General features: G+C 40.4%; 1 protein-coding gene across 28 annotated transcripts in view; it reads left to right on the forward strand.

The window, feature by feature from the left end:
- ZBTB20 (zinc finger and BTB domain containing 20) overlaps nt 1-14,708 on the forward strand; it is an 832,086-nt gene that overhangs the window by 639,583 nt on the left and 177,795 nt on the right. For 27 of the 28 annotated variants that reach the window (XM_073231612.1, XM_073231628.1, XM_073231618.1 and 24 more), the window contains one exon: nt 6,630-6,669. The exons of the other annotated variant lie outside the window; for it this stretch is intronic. The gene's annotated coding sequence lies outside the window, so the exon portion shown is untranslated. The remainder of the gene's footprint in view (nt 1-6,629; nt 6,670-14,708) is intronic. 28 annotated transcript variants of the gene reach the window in all.

Here is a 14,708-nt window from a genome sequence, read left to right on the forward strand (position 1 = left end):
TATAGCTTTTTCTGTACAAGAGTGGCAAAGGAGACTATTTAAAATTTTTTTATCATATATGATGTGTCTGAGAAAGTCACTGCATATTCTAATTTCACTGTGTCGATGTGGAAATAGCCACAGCTTTTTCATTATACGCTGATGGACAGAGCATTTGTGTTCATTTAACCTTGAGGTTGAAACTTGTTCCCAAAAAAGTAACTGACTCATAGCATTGGCTAGACCCAAGAATAAAGAGCATCAGTTTTCTTAATCTTAAAGCTCGTCTTGCCCCCACTCCTAAAATGCACTAAAATTAACTTTTCCTTGACCTCTCTCTGGTGCTATTTATTTACTGACTTAACAACTTTTTTCTATCATCTTTGTCTCCTAAAATAGACGGACAGCATTTATTCAACAAATGTTGGAGTGTCATGCTGTGTTTAAGACACTATGTTAGGCTTGGGAAACTCAAGTGTGAACTGTTAGCAAAGGCTCAGAGACAGAGATGTCCTAGACATGTTCAGAGAGGAGCAAGTAGCCTGTCACAGTATATAAGGAAGCAATGGTGGGAAAAAGAAAATGAGAGGTGGATTGGGGCCAGATTATAAAAGATCTTGGATGCTATTAAGCAAATGGTGGTGACGAGGACAAAAGTAACATTTTTCAATCTATAGTATGGAAAGCTCTTTCCAACTCTTTAAAATACAAACTGTACCCACGTTGTCTTCTGGTATAGTGTATAATAGACCATCAAATATAAGTACCTGCTTAATTTGTATCTTTTGATATAAATTTTGTGTCATGATTTTTCCCTTTGTTTTTAAAAAACATTTTAGGGAACCATTTGAGTAAAGACAGCCTTCTGTTCACACTGATCTGGATGTTTCTTTCTCCTGCTGTGCCCATATTTATTCCAAAGCCCTCTCTGTACCACTAACATGTTGCTTTCTGTGTTTATACACTGAGGAGTCTCAGGATGAGTCTGCCCTAAAATAAGCACAACCTTTTTTGCACCAAATGGCACCTATCATAGTCTGTGAACAGCATTGTGACCAAGTGTTTCTAATTGATTGGACCACTTAATAACAATGCCAGACCTTTTCAGCATCTCCTAAAGAATATCAACATACTATAATAAAAGTCCTGGTATACCAATCCATTTGGAATCCCAGAAAGCCACAACTTCAGGAGTTTGAGGTGCAGAGGGAAAAGTTGTTTTGGATCAGATATAGAGAGATCCTGAGTGTCATCATGCCATAAGGTTAGGTCAGTTTTAGGCTATAAGTAATCATCTTAAATGTATTAAATAAATTCAGTCCCTGCCCCTCCCTCACATCCTGCCTTGCCACCCCTCACAGGACTACTGCCTCTACTTCATGCTGATCTTTCAGCTTTTCTACCTGTAACAATCAAGAAGGTTCTGGAAGATTTGTATAAGGTGGTCTGGAGTGTCAGTTGTATCTCAGCAATGTGTCAGGCTCAGAAATAGTCCCAGACTTAATTGCTGAACTTGAGTTTTTGAATTCTTTCTTTGTATTGATCATCATTTCCTCATCCAAATTTTTGAAGATAGATGTCATTCTGTTATTGTAGTGTATTAAGGAAAGATAAGGCATGGCTGTAATTTCCTTATCATTCTTCTCAAGATGGATGGTCTTGAAAAGCAGACTCCAAGATATAAATGACAATTTTTGGCACTTACAGTCTTCTTAAGACTGGCCAAAAGGAATGACAACACGGCAAGGAATTTGTTTGCAGGAGACCCCATAGTGCCAGGCGGGAGATGCCCACTCTCCGTATGCACATCAGAACCACCCTTTCATCTGACTTTAACTAGTAAACCTTTTGGCAGATTGAAAATAGAGAATTAAAAGCCTCCAAATTCAGGGTGCATGAAATGTCATTAAATCTAGCATAAAATTTCTTGAATCTGTCAGATAAAGGAAATCATGTATCCAGAGTGAAGATGGAATATCAATTGACAGGAACCTATGAAGCTGGCACTTATTCTAAGAGACATGAACCTAAAAATTCAATAGTGCCTTATCCTTTGAAAACACTGGAAGCCAGAAAGGTAGTAGGAAAATCAATAAGGCAAAAAGTCTTCATCCTACTGTTTGGAATGACTCCCACATAAGAATTAATTAACGCAATAGTTCTAGAACATCAAAAGGATGTTAAAATGTTCTCTCTACCTATAGAAAATGAAGATATAAACCCACCAAACTTCTAGAGAGAGTAGTTGAAGAATAAAGATTGGAAAGATTAAAGCCATGTCTAAGAGGTCATTTTTGTCCTGTTGTCACACCATTTACCCTCTTCAAATAGATGGGTAAGTGTTGAACTTCAGTTCATCTGAATTCCTCAGCTCTGTCAGCAATGCTGTAACACATTCTAATTTTCTGATTCATTTGTGATGAATAAGCACTCCATTTTATATTCACAATGCTAAAAGTAACTAATTTTTGTGAGTGAGTTATGATTACTTATTTTCCATTTTTGCATGGCACTATTATTTTCTCTTAGCAAAGTTTCTCCCACTCTCAGCTAGTGTGAATCCCATGTTCAGAAAAGCCCCCGGACAAGCACCATTGCCTAGGCTTGGAGTTAATCAAGAGGAATGACAGACTGACTACCCAGATTCATTTTTAACCCAGCCAGATACTTCAGCTGGCAAGTGGCTCAGCTTCTGCACCATAAAATGGGTATAATAATAGCTTTCCCTTACCACTGTGAAATATTTAGAGTGCAAATCAAGCCAAACCTGTCTCCTTCCAAAGGAAAAGCTCAAACTAGTCTACAAAAACCTGAGTGAGCCCAGATTTCAAGGGGAAATATCATGTGGTAAATACCTAGAGGTAGTGTAATTGAGTGGTTAAAAATATGTAGACTTTGGAATGGTACAGACTTATTCAGATTCCAGCAGCTGTGTGATTTGAGGAAGCTTCCTGATTTCTTAAATCTCCTTTTTTTCTCTAAGAAATTAGAAGTAAAAGTACTTACTCTCATAGTCAGGATTAAAAGCTAATTCTGCTTTTCAGCCTCTTCTACAGAGGCGACCCTCAGGTGAGAATGAGTGTCCCAGTACTCAGGGTGGAGGGGACAGGGACCAGAAGCAGGCTGCTGCAGACGGCACGTCTCAGTGAGGGCGCAGCTTTCACCCTGGAAGGACATAGAAATTTTGCATTCTATGCCTCAGTTTATTCTTATTTGTTTCACTAAACTGGAAGTTCCATGAGGCCAACAATAGTATCTGTTTTATTTCTTCTTGACATCCTAGAAATTGTTGTTGGATCAATGAATACAGGTACAAATAACTGACCCTCCAAAAAGACAGCCATGTGTTTATTATTTCTTTTGTGGCTTTGTGTACCCATTACCCTGTTCTGCATCCCTGGGTATGAATATGTGTACCCATATTCAAACTTGAGGAGCATTTACTTAGCCAGCTGCCTTTAACTGTAGGGAACACTCAGAAAATAACTCTTACTGTCATCATTTCTCTGCTCACTGCTTCTCTACCTCCTTGTTCCTAAAGCTCTATGGACTTTTAGAAAAAGAAATTGCAAAGAAGTAGGGAAGTCCGAGTCTGGGAGGCCTTTAAAGGAGTCTATGTGTCTCTAGCCACCCTCACTCACCTATACAGAAATCTATCTTCTATGCATTTTATTTATTGCTGGCCTCTGCTTATAGAGACTTGTTTAAAGTTCCTAGAGGTGACTAGCAGTGAGACTGAAAGAGCATTTTTCCCCTGTTCAACTAGGCTGAGGGTTACTAACCTGAAATTTGTGGTTGTATTTCATGAAGCCTGGGAAATCCTTGAAACTTGGCATTTTGAGTTTTTGGAAAGAGAGATTCTTAAAAGGATCTGCATCAGCTCATAAATGTTGGAAACAATTGCCTTAGAACATTGCATAAATTGAAATCAGAATTGACTAATCTTTATGTTACAGTTAATACTTATAGTTCCTTGGAGATTGATACTGTGTAATAATTTCTACTCAGACACCACCAAACTAAGATTAGACTTCACCACAAGTCACCTCTTTTCCCCCTCTCCACTCTTGCCTCCCCTACCATGTCTTAAGGTCCTGATTCATTTGGGCTTCACAGTTATATATATTCTTTGTTAAGCATTTATGCTTTGAACCTAGCAAACTTAATGCAAATATTTTTAATCTTAAGCAAAACTATAACAGATAATTCTTTGCATTTCAGATAAAAACAATTTACAAACATATAAAGTGAATATCGCTTAGGCAAAAAGGGCACATATCAGTAAAACAACAATTTGAACTGAACAAAAATAAACCTATGTGGATTAATACATATTCTCAAAATTGCATAGCAGATTGTAATTCAATCAAGAAGTATGGGCCTTCTGACATTTATGAACATTTATAAATTGTATAAGAACTCTGAGATTAAATTTTTAACTTTAATATTAAATTTGGGATAGATATTATTGTTTTTCATTAATAAAGACAACAATTATATCCAAGAAATCTTCCTTTTAACTTGGCTCTAATTTATCTTAAACTGTGACATACATACTGATTTTTCTCTCCATCTTGGATTCCTGTCATTGACAGCCTGTGTGTCATTTGACATCCAGGAAAGATAGTTTTTCATTCCAGACCTTGGGTGGATTAGCCAGTCTGGGTACAATTTACATTGATCTCTTTTGATCACATCAAAAAATTTAATTCTGACTGATTAGCTTTTTTGAATAAATGCTCCTTGAAATTTAGAAAGTTATGTGCTTAGATATAAAAACATAAATATTAAGTATAGTTTTAAGAGAGCATAATGTTTTTGAGAGTTATGGGTTTTATAACATGCAACAGAAAAATGCTAAGTGAACACATTTCATAGATAACTACTGATCATATTTTTCTCCTTTTCCTCAAAGGTTGAGAAATAAAGCAAGCCCAAAAAAGGCTGTGGAAAGTAGGGAGGAGAACAAAGAAAAGGAAGAAAGGGAAGGAAGGAAGGAGTAGAAGAAAGAAAAAGGGAAGGAAGGAGATTTAAAAAGATACTTCAGGGCAACTGGTGTAGAATCCTGGCTTATAGAAGGATCTAGAATGTAGCAAAACTTACAGCTTAAGTCTTTAAAGACTAGTTAGTCTTACATATATATATTTATTTAATATACTTATATATATATTTCAAGTTTGTGTGTATTTCCATACATAATTTAATTTTCTTCCTTAAATTTTTCATTAAACTCATCAATTTTGTGAAACAATTTGAAAGTCTTGGAGACCCCCACCTCTCTTGTGTTAGCATACATTATGATCCAGGCTACAGATTTTCATCCTAACTCTTATTGTCTGAGGAAAATCATCCTTCACCCTTGCATGTACACGGGCAGGGTTTCATCTTGGCCATAAATGGGGAGACTTTTTTTTTGGCAGAGCCTCTGTGATGGTGCATAAAGAGAAGTGAAATCTCTTTTAAGTGCTAGTTCTCTGCTTTAGATTTATTCTAAGTTATTTGATCAGATCCTTCTACTTGATTTCTTTTAATATGGTTTGTTTTGCATATTTCTGGTAGCCTTACATGAAGTGGTTAAAATCATGGTGTCAGGGAGACAAGAATTCAATCAACATATATTAAGTCCTTGATATATTTGAGTGGGGTCGGATGAGAGTGGGAAGATCTGCTTTGTCTTCTCAACATCTTTGTTTGGTTTACTAATTTATTAGGATCTTCTGTTACTCCGGTTTTATTCTTCTATAAGAGAACCTATCTAAACAATAGTGAGCTGACCAGTCCCATAACAGATAATTTGGTTTATGAGTTGAATTATTAGATTTAAAGTATAAAATGAGAAACTGTTGAGGTCAACTCCCTCGAAACTTGAAATTTTTATCATTAGAGATGTTTTTAGGGGGACAGTTGCTTTAGTTTAAAATCATTTGGTCAGAGGGAACATTCCTAGGCTGGTGAGAAAAGGCTGATGAGACATTATCAAGTCCTCAGCCAGCAACAAGCCCAGAGAAGGCAGTATTGAGCCAAGTCCTCAGCTGAGGGTTGACAATGTGTGGAGGTGTTGAATTTGTCCAGAGGATCTTCTGGGCACTAAGCATACTAAATTTATCCTTAAAAGAGCCAGAGTTTATCAGAGGTTGACCCATCCTTGTCAAAATTAGCTAAAATTTGTCAGATACAACATAGTAAAGTTCTTACCTATTCTGGTTAGTGTTTCCCAGTAGATATTTATGCAACAATAGAAATGTCCTACCTATCAGACAGCCACTAGCCACTGAGCGCTTGACATGTGGCTTGTGCAATGGAGGCACTAAATATTTAATTTTTTATTCAATTTTAACTAATTTAACTTAAAGTAGATGGATAGATAGGCTACTGTACTGAAGAACATAGCTCTAGAAAATACTCCTATGGTTCAGATCGGAATGAAGTCAACAAAGAAAGAGATTGGCCCTCCTGTGCTGGGAAGTCCTGTTATCATCGTAGAGCAGGAGGGCACACCTGTGGAAAAGTTTACCGGGCCACAGGTGACAACGTGGGATCCTACTGCTCATCCTTCCAGAGCAACCAGCCAAATACCTAGACTTTCTCTCCTTCTCCTGATGGTATCATGAGGTTCATTTTTAATTCCTTATTTTTTCTTTGATTTTCAGATCCTTGACTGTCAGTCTGTGGCCTGCCCCTTCTCTTTATGTAAGTAAAAGGAGGTTCTTTACTTTTCAAACCAATGTCTGCTTTGGACAATTGGGACTTTGTTGGCATGTTTTCTGGTTGACTTTGTTGTGATTTTCCAGTTGACTTTGTTGTGGTCTCCAGCATTGTCTGGTACGTGGAGCTTCTTCATCTTGGGAGTCGATGCTGTTGGTGGCAGTAGGAGCTGCCATCCGTGTGGGGGCTGAAAAGACCAGGGCCCCCAGCCACTGGGCTTATATAAAGACGCCTTTTACCCAGCCACAGCTGCTGTTTGCAAAGTTGCTGTTCTTCTGAACTGTGGCTTACACATTCTTCAGCCAGATACCAGCAACAGTTGGGCTTTCGCTCCACTGTCAATCAATGGACAATTATTTATTCTTCAGTTATGTACCCATCTCTCATTCCAAGAGTTTTTTTTATTTCAACTACTAGATCAGAGCTCTCATTTATTGACAAAATTTCTGATATCCTTTTACTAAGAAGTACAAGACCTCAGCCATTTAGAGTAAAATTGTGTGTGAAGTTGTAAAGTCCAACAAGAACAACAGAGCAGAAATCCAAAATTACATGTGTTGGGAGATTTATGCAGGGAACCGTTCTCTTTTAGAAAAGATGGGAAGTCGTTTGGAAAAAAAAAAAATTGATTTCATATGAAAAGCGAGAACATTTATTATTTAAAGCCCAAACCAGGCTTCACTGAGTGGGTTTGGATGAATTTTACCTTGAACTGCTTGAAAGAGATTCTGGGGCAATGAAGCCAAATAATCGAAGTCAGTACATGAGACAGCACCCAGGAGATGCCGCAGGCAGGGTAGCCACCTCGTGTGATAAATAATCATCTGCATCCTTCCAGCTGCTTCTCACTCTCTGGCGAGCACTGTCCGTTATTGACATGCTATCTTACTTGACTGATTCTTCTCATTCCGAGGTATTTCTTGTATTGTAATCGTGTGCACAGAGAGGGCGTTCCTGTGGCTCTTTTGCTTGGGTGTGGCTTCCATGAACATTCCTAGAAGCTAGTTGCAAATATATTTCGGGGAGAAGGACCATCCAAAGGATGCTAAGGCTGAAGTCTAATGTGACAGTTATTTGACAGAGAAAGGAGATTGATTAAACTCCCCAAAGGCTGCTGCTGTGTATAATGCATTTATACAGCAGGGGTGGGTCCACCCTGCCCCTGACAAGTCTTATTATTCCTTCCTCTCAGTGTTGATAGAGTGAATCTGCCAATGCCCTGGAGGGTGTCAGTGTGCATCCTTATGGTTACCACTGTATGTCCCTGCATGCTACCTTCGTTACCTAGCGCTGTATATTTCTAGTCCTCTGGCTTGTAAATCATTTTTGTTACAGTTCTTTTGTGTAAAAACAGTTCACATAATAGCTCTGTGTTAGACAAGGCATTAATCCTCACATCACCAGGATGAGTCAGCACAATGCACTCCTGCCCGCTCAGCTCAGCTATTATGACATCAGCACTGTAAGGCAAGCCTCAGACACAAGCAGAATAGGGGATTGGAGACTTGTGTCACGAATTAGAAATCGAGGGGAAGACCTCTGAGATATAAAACATAACTGAAAGGCTGTCTCTGGTTCATAGGAAAATGTGAGACTGATTCTGTGCAAGATCAACCATCAACAGGGCAGATTCCAGAGAGATTCTAGTTTTTAACCAGAGATAGGGCTGGGAGAATGACCTATAATGGGCTGATAACCCATGCACATACCCACTAATCTTGTCCCACCCCTGGGCCAGGCTTCCTGCTTGCTTGGATTGTTCCAAGTCCTGAAGCTGCCTTCATTTCCGGGGTGACAGAGCTTGTAACAGAACTACTGTCCTCAAGTGCCCTACAGACCCAGCTAATGGCTCCATGGGTGGTGCCCCAGATACCCATCAAAGAGAAAAGGAAAGTTCCTTAGGAACAGATCAGAACATCATCTCTCCCATGCTTCTAGCTCCTCATGCCCCTTCAGTGGCCTCTTCTGTACAGGTGTAGAATTAGAATCCTGCCTTGTCTCCTTGGTACTGCCATTCATCCAAAGTCCTCATCTGGATTTGCCCCAGATTTCAGATTTCATAGGAACTGAACAGCTTCCAGATGTTCTCCCAAGAGCTTTGCATCCCTTTGCTCCCTCACAGACAAAGAGGAGCCCCCAGCAACCTGCCTCGCTGCTATGAAGCAGGTAGCACAGGCTTGAATGATTTGCAAAACCAGGTTCTTAGATGTTAGAGCTCTTTACAATTCAGTCATTCTCGGAACTATACCTTTGAGTCCTGAACACGAAATGTTGAAAAGGCTGAAAGCTCACTGCCTCAGTGGCATCATCTGTTAACAAGTCATTCCTCCGTCTCACCATCTCTTCCTCACTCTTACTTTCACCCTGTGGTCGCCATCAGAAAAGGCCCTACTGCTGGGAACTTCTGCCTCCATGAGATTGCTAATAGGCTCCTGCCATGCTTATAGAAGTGAATACTCCTGCTTGGCTCAGTCTTTGATTAATTGTCATGCCCAGCTCTTTATTTGGTTTTCAGTCAACAAACATTTATGGAAAGCTAGTCAGTATGCTTGGTTTTTCGGAACTCCAAGATAAATAAGAAATACTCCCTGTTGTTAAGAATTTCTCAGTTTGGTTAACCAGATAAATAAGTAGACAAAGGCTGTACCATGTGATAGGAACTGGAATGGAGGCACATACAAGATGTAGCAAGGGGAACAGGAAAGGAATGCCCACCTGCATGTGGAGAGGTGCCCAAGCTGGATCTGAAAGTCTCAAGAATGAATTGCAGCTTGCCAGGTGGATGTGGGGCAGGGGAAGAAAAAGGGATCATAATCGGGAAAAAAACAAGAGCATTTACAAAGCCTGGAGGTGTCTAGCAGCAGCCAGATGCAGAGGACAGGAGGTCAGTGTGGCTGGGGCATGGTGGTTTAAAGGGAAGCTTGAGAGATGAGGATGAACCCGGGGGTGGGAGGCAGATCACAGAGGGCTTTGTGTGCTGGGCAAAGGCCTTTGGACTCAATGCCGCAAGCTTGAGAAGGCTCTGTGGTATTTTAAGCAGATTTATGTTTTAGAAAAAGAGCACACTGGCAAATGAGAAAAGAGAGAGACCAGGTCAAAGGTGAAAACCAAGGGCCTGAACCATGCAGTGGGGATGTGGGAGTGGAGAGGAGGGGCTCTTTGGTAGTGTTGACATAGACATTGACATTTGCATAACGCTGGGATATCCTGACCCAGTGCAAAATCCGTGCCTTCTAGGAGAAAGGCTGATGTTTTGTATGGAACCAAATCTCAGACCAAAATACATCTTTATGGGAGCTTCATCAGGGACCTCAGAATGAACCTTATCTCATTCTGAACTGCCGCCTGTTATCTCCAGACATGTGTGCATCCTTCCCCAATAGTGGATGTGGGGTAGTGGCAGATAGACAAGGAGAAGACATCCCAGTATCTGCTTTCCCTCTCTATTTACCTAATAATGAAACAATTTCTTAATAATGTCTCCATAAAACCAATCAATGCCTGAGTCATTTTCCCATTGCTGCCTTTTCCTAAGAAGTTCCAAGCCATTGAGCTGAATTGCAACTTATACACAGGCGGGTGTTCAAACAATTCAGTGTGTTTGTTCCTTCCTTCTGAGTCAGAGTTCACCATAAGTGCTCTTTCTCTTGTTCACTTTGGGCTGCCAGGACAGTTTAAAGGAAATTCACAGTAGCTTATGTTTCATGTACCATGTCCTCTTTTGCAAATGGGAAGATATGTGTGGGTGTGTTTCAGTCTTCTCTATATTGTTTTCTGGAGAAGGGTTTGAGAAGATGAACAGGATAAGGAGTAGAGACCTATTGGAGACCCAGTTCTCCCCAGTGACCTGAGTGCAGAGCATAGGCTGGTGATCAGATGGTCAATTATGTGTTTGTCAAAACACAGTGGGCTGCATTCCAGACTGCCAGCTTTGGAGGCCCAGCTTCTGCCAACCAAATGTCATGTGGGAACATGCAACGCTGGGCACTGTGAAGGAGTTTGAAATAGACCATGCCACAGCCAGCCTACTGCCAGTCTTAGAGCACCAATATGGCATGCACAGCCGGGCCCCATGTTTCAGAGCTCAGGAATTCACTGTACTAAATTCAAGAGGTCAGATGGGTTCATGTTTTCAAAGCCTGTGTTCTCTTCTTTGAACATTGTGACTTGCTCCTCAGCAATTTCCAAGTGATTTTTCTCGTCATATCTCTGTGGAAACCACTCTTTTTGTGATGGTTTTGAGAGCCTTGTAAAAGTCCCAGAGGAGAGACAAAAAAATTAAGTTGCTCTGACAATGACTGTGATTCCAACGGAGGGATTCCAACTCTAAGGAAATTACATGCAAGGTGCATAGCTTTTAAAATATCAGGAACCACCTTGGCAACTTATAAAAAGCAGAAGGGCTTTGCCTATTTTATAAAGTGATTTGCATATACCTGCATAAATAATGTCCCCACCTGTACTTTTATGCATTTAGGTTGAATAAATTAAATTCAGTGATCTTTAAAATATTCAGTCTTTCATTGCTCAGGTACCATTTTCAGGGCCCTTCCTCCTCATTTTTCTTTTTTTCCAGTGGTAGTAGTGGCTATTTTTTTTTCAATCTAATTCAGAGGCTCAAAACACTCTGCAGACCAGTCTACCACAGCTAGGAGCACTCTCCCTCTGCTTGCACTTCTCTTAGCCTTTCTACCTATCAGACCATAAGTTCCATATGCTTTTCAAGCAGGAAAATGGGGGAGTATATTAGTAAGACAAAGCCCTCATATTAACATATTCTTTATCCACTGCCACCATCCCTTCAGGGTCCACCCAGCCACTGAGCTGTGTCAATTGTAACTTGGGCCTTCAAATCAAAGCCTGGTCAGTAGACCAGCCCCAAGCACAATCATCCCATAAGATATTATTAAGCACTTACTATATACAAAGAACTGTGTTTAGTGGGGAGATAAAATATAAATCAAGGATATTGCCCTTGCTTGCTCTTAAAATTGAGTTGAGAAAAGAAGTTATACTGTTGGGTGTTCCCTATAGATGTAAGACTGTAAATGACAATCCCAATGGGAATGATACGGTCCAGTAAGTACTATAGGATTTCATTCATGAATGAAAGCCTTGAGGGCTGCAAAGCTTCATGTAAAATGTGATTTAGCTTGGTGTTGAAAAATGGCTAAAATGTAGAAAAATGATTATTAAAAAAATGATATTCCAAGCAAAAGCATAAACCTACATGTTTGAATTTTTGAGCAGGTCCAATAAATGGCACTGTTCCTCCCCACTCAAATTCTAAACCCATAGAAAAATAGGACAAAAGAACTGATAGCTGAGGAACCAGAATTTTTTATAAAGGTTTGGTTGAATAATGTAGCTTAGTACAAGAGGTAAAATGGGCTCACTGACTCCCTTTCCCTCAGTCCAAACCTTGGAAAAGCACTCCCAAGGGAATATTTGGTTCTGCATAAGAGCAACACTTTTCCAGTTCACTAGCTCCTACTAGTCTAAGAAGGAAGGAGAAAGAGACTAAACTCCTGCACTTACAAACTTCCATAGGTCAGTTCCCCTAACAGACATGGAGCAAGGGCTGCCTTACCAATGGAGTGATTCTTCTCCATGGGATGTATGAGGAAGGAGGCAAGAGGCAGGGTACATTTAGAAATGCTCCTTTTGGAAATTAGGAGTGCAGAAGAGGCATTCCCACCAACCCTAAGATCCACAGGCTGGAAAACAAGAGGAGAAGGACTAAGTGAGATGAAAACAGGAACCCAAGCCAGCAGGCCAAACAAGCCTCCCATCTGTCAAAGGGGGCATACCTGGGACTGTAACCAGTAGTCACAGAATTACTGGAGACTCTCAAAGTTATCTGATCATACACCTGGGGAACAGGTAAGAAATGAAGATAATGGATGAAAATCCAGTTGGAAAAATACAGAAACTCTTATCTTTTCTTAAACTAATAATAGCCATAAGCAATAACATTTGTTAACTGCTTGCTTTGCTATAGGCTCTGGACAAAATACATTTAATGGCTATCTGTTTTAACCTCTGAAATTACTCTTATTATACAGATGCTATTATAATCCTAATTTTGAAAATGAAATGGAGATTTAGCACATCTGAGTAATTTTTCCAAGAATACTTGTAAGTAACAGACAGAACTTGAATCCAGGATTACCTGTCTTAAATGCCATGACCAAACTCCATTAAACACTAAGTGAATGCCAACTAAATGCCAAAGATATAATGGTGAGCAAAATAGACACAGCCTCTGCCCTACCGAGCTTAAAATCTGGTGGGTAGAAGATAGATATTATTCAAATGGTCACACAAAAGAACATATAACTACAAACTGCACTTATTGCTACAAACTCAAAGTGCCATGTGCTCTGAGAGCAAATGTAAGAGGGGGATGTGAGTGAGTCTGGAAGTTCAGAAGAAGCTTCCCTGAAGAAGTGACATTGAGCCAACATCTGAAAATGAAAAACACAAAGTGAGGTTGAGATTAGGTGGTGGAAGATGTTTCCAGGCAGAGGGAACAGCGGGGGTGAAGACTCTGAATCTTGCTGATCAAGGGAATGAGGTAAAGAGCTACCCAGGTTGAGGATGAAGAAATATATAGGGCCTGTTGATGTTGGGATCTTTGTAGCCCATGTTAAGGATTCTCCTCAGGGCAATGGGAAAGGAACCTTAAGAATGTAGCTTCATGGGGTGAATGATTTGGAAAGAGCGAGCCTAAAGAGGCAGCTGTAGTAGAGCAGCCAGGAGGTAGATTAGGGCAGTGACAGTGGGAACAGGAGAAAAGTAAATGGAGCTAAGCAATCGTCCAGAAGCAAAAATATACAGGAATTTCTTAGGGGTTGGATGTGGGAAATGAGGAGAAATGACAACTGTGACTACTGGTTTTATGTTCATGAAACTATATGTAGGAGGTGCCATTCATGGTTATGTGAAGACATATAAGTTCACCAAAGGAAGACTGGGATGGAGGGAAGATTGTAAGACCTGTTTTTGAGATGTGTAGTGTGGGGTGCATTTGATAGAGATATGTGAGCATATCAAATAGGCACTCAAATATATGTAACTGGAATTCAGAAATAAAGCAAAGGCAAATAAAGTTGTTGGCATGAATGATATTGCCTAGGCACAAGGTTAAAGTGAGAAGAAGAAGGCCCAGACTGAGACTTGGAGAACTTTTCATATTTGATCAGCTGGTAGAGAAAAATGAGGCTATGAAATATGCTCAGAAGGACATCTCAAAAAGGTAGAAATCAGAAAACACTGGCATGGGAGCCAAAAGAAGGGAGTGTTTCAGAGAGAGGGGTCCATGGTAGCAGGTGCTGCTGAGAGGTCAGGGCAGTGAAGAGCTGCCAAATATACACTGGCCCTATTAGCTGGGAGGCCGTGTTGGCCTTAGCAAAGGCTGTTTTGTTGGAGAGGTAGAAGCAGGAGCCAGGTGGGATGAAAGAGTGGTGTGAGAGGGAGTAAGAGGTGAAGAGGTAGAGACAGCAGATGCGGGTAACTCTTAGAAGCTTCTTGTCAAAGGAAAGGAAAATGAACTAATATAACACATTGAGAATGGGGGAGTGAGGTCAAAAGAAGGCTTGAAAAAATGGAAATAGTGCTTTTATGTGAGTATGGAAAGAATGCAGTAGAGAGGAGGGATTCGGTGTACAGAAAAGAGAAAGGGATGAGCTGATGGCTAGTGTGAGGTTCCCAGTAAAGCTAGAGACATGGAATTCGGGGCATAAGTGGAGGGATAGGAGGGCCAGTTCTTCTACTGTTACAAGAAAGAAGGAGAGGATGGAGGAGAGGAAAGCCATGTGTAGGTTTGGTCCTGCGAAGCTTCCCAGATGATGGCTCCTAGGGGGAAGGATTGTGCTAAGAATAAATGGAGAGGAGATTTGGGGAAAGTAGAGGTTTAAAATAGTTCTTGAGACAAATGGGACAGCGTGTTGAGCAGAGAAAACACCGTGGAATCCTCCTTGGCAGCATGGAAGGGCTAGGTGAGTCTGGTGGGTTAACACTGA

The sequence above is a fragment of the Manis javanica genome, chromosome 3 (assembly GCF_040802235.1).
Source record: "Manis javanica isolate MJ-LG chromosome 3, MJ_LKY, whole genome shotgun sequence".
Classification (NCBI taxonomy): domain Eukaryota; kingdom Metazoa; phylum Chordata; class Mammalia; order Pholidota; family Manidae; genus Manis; species Manis javanica.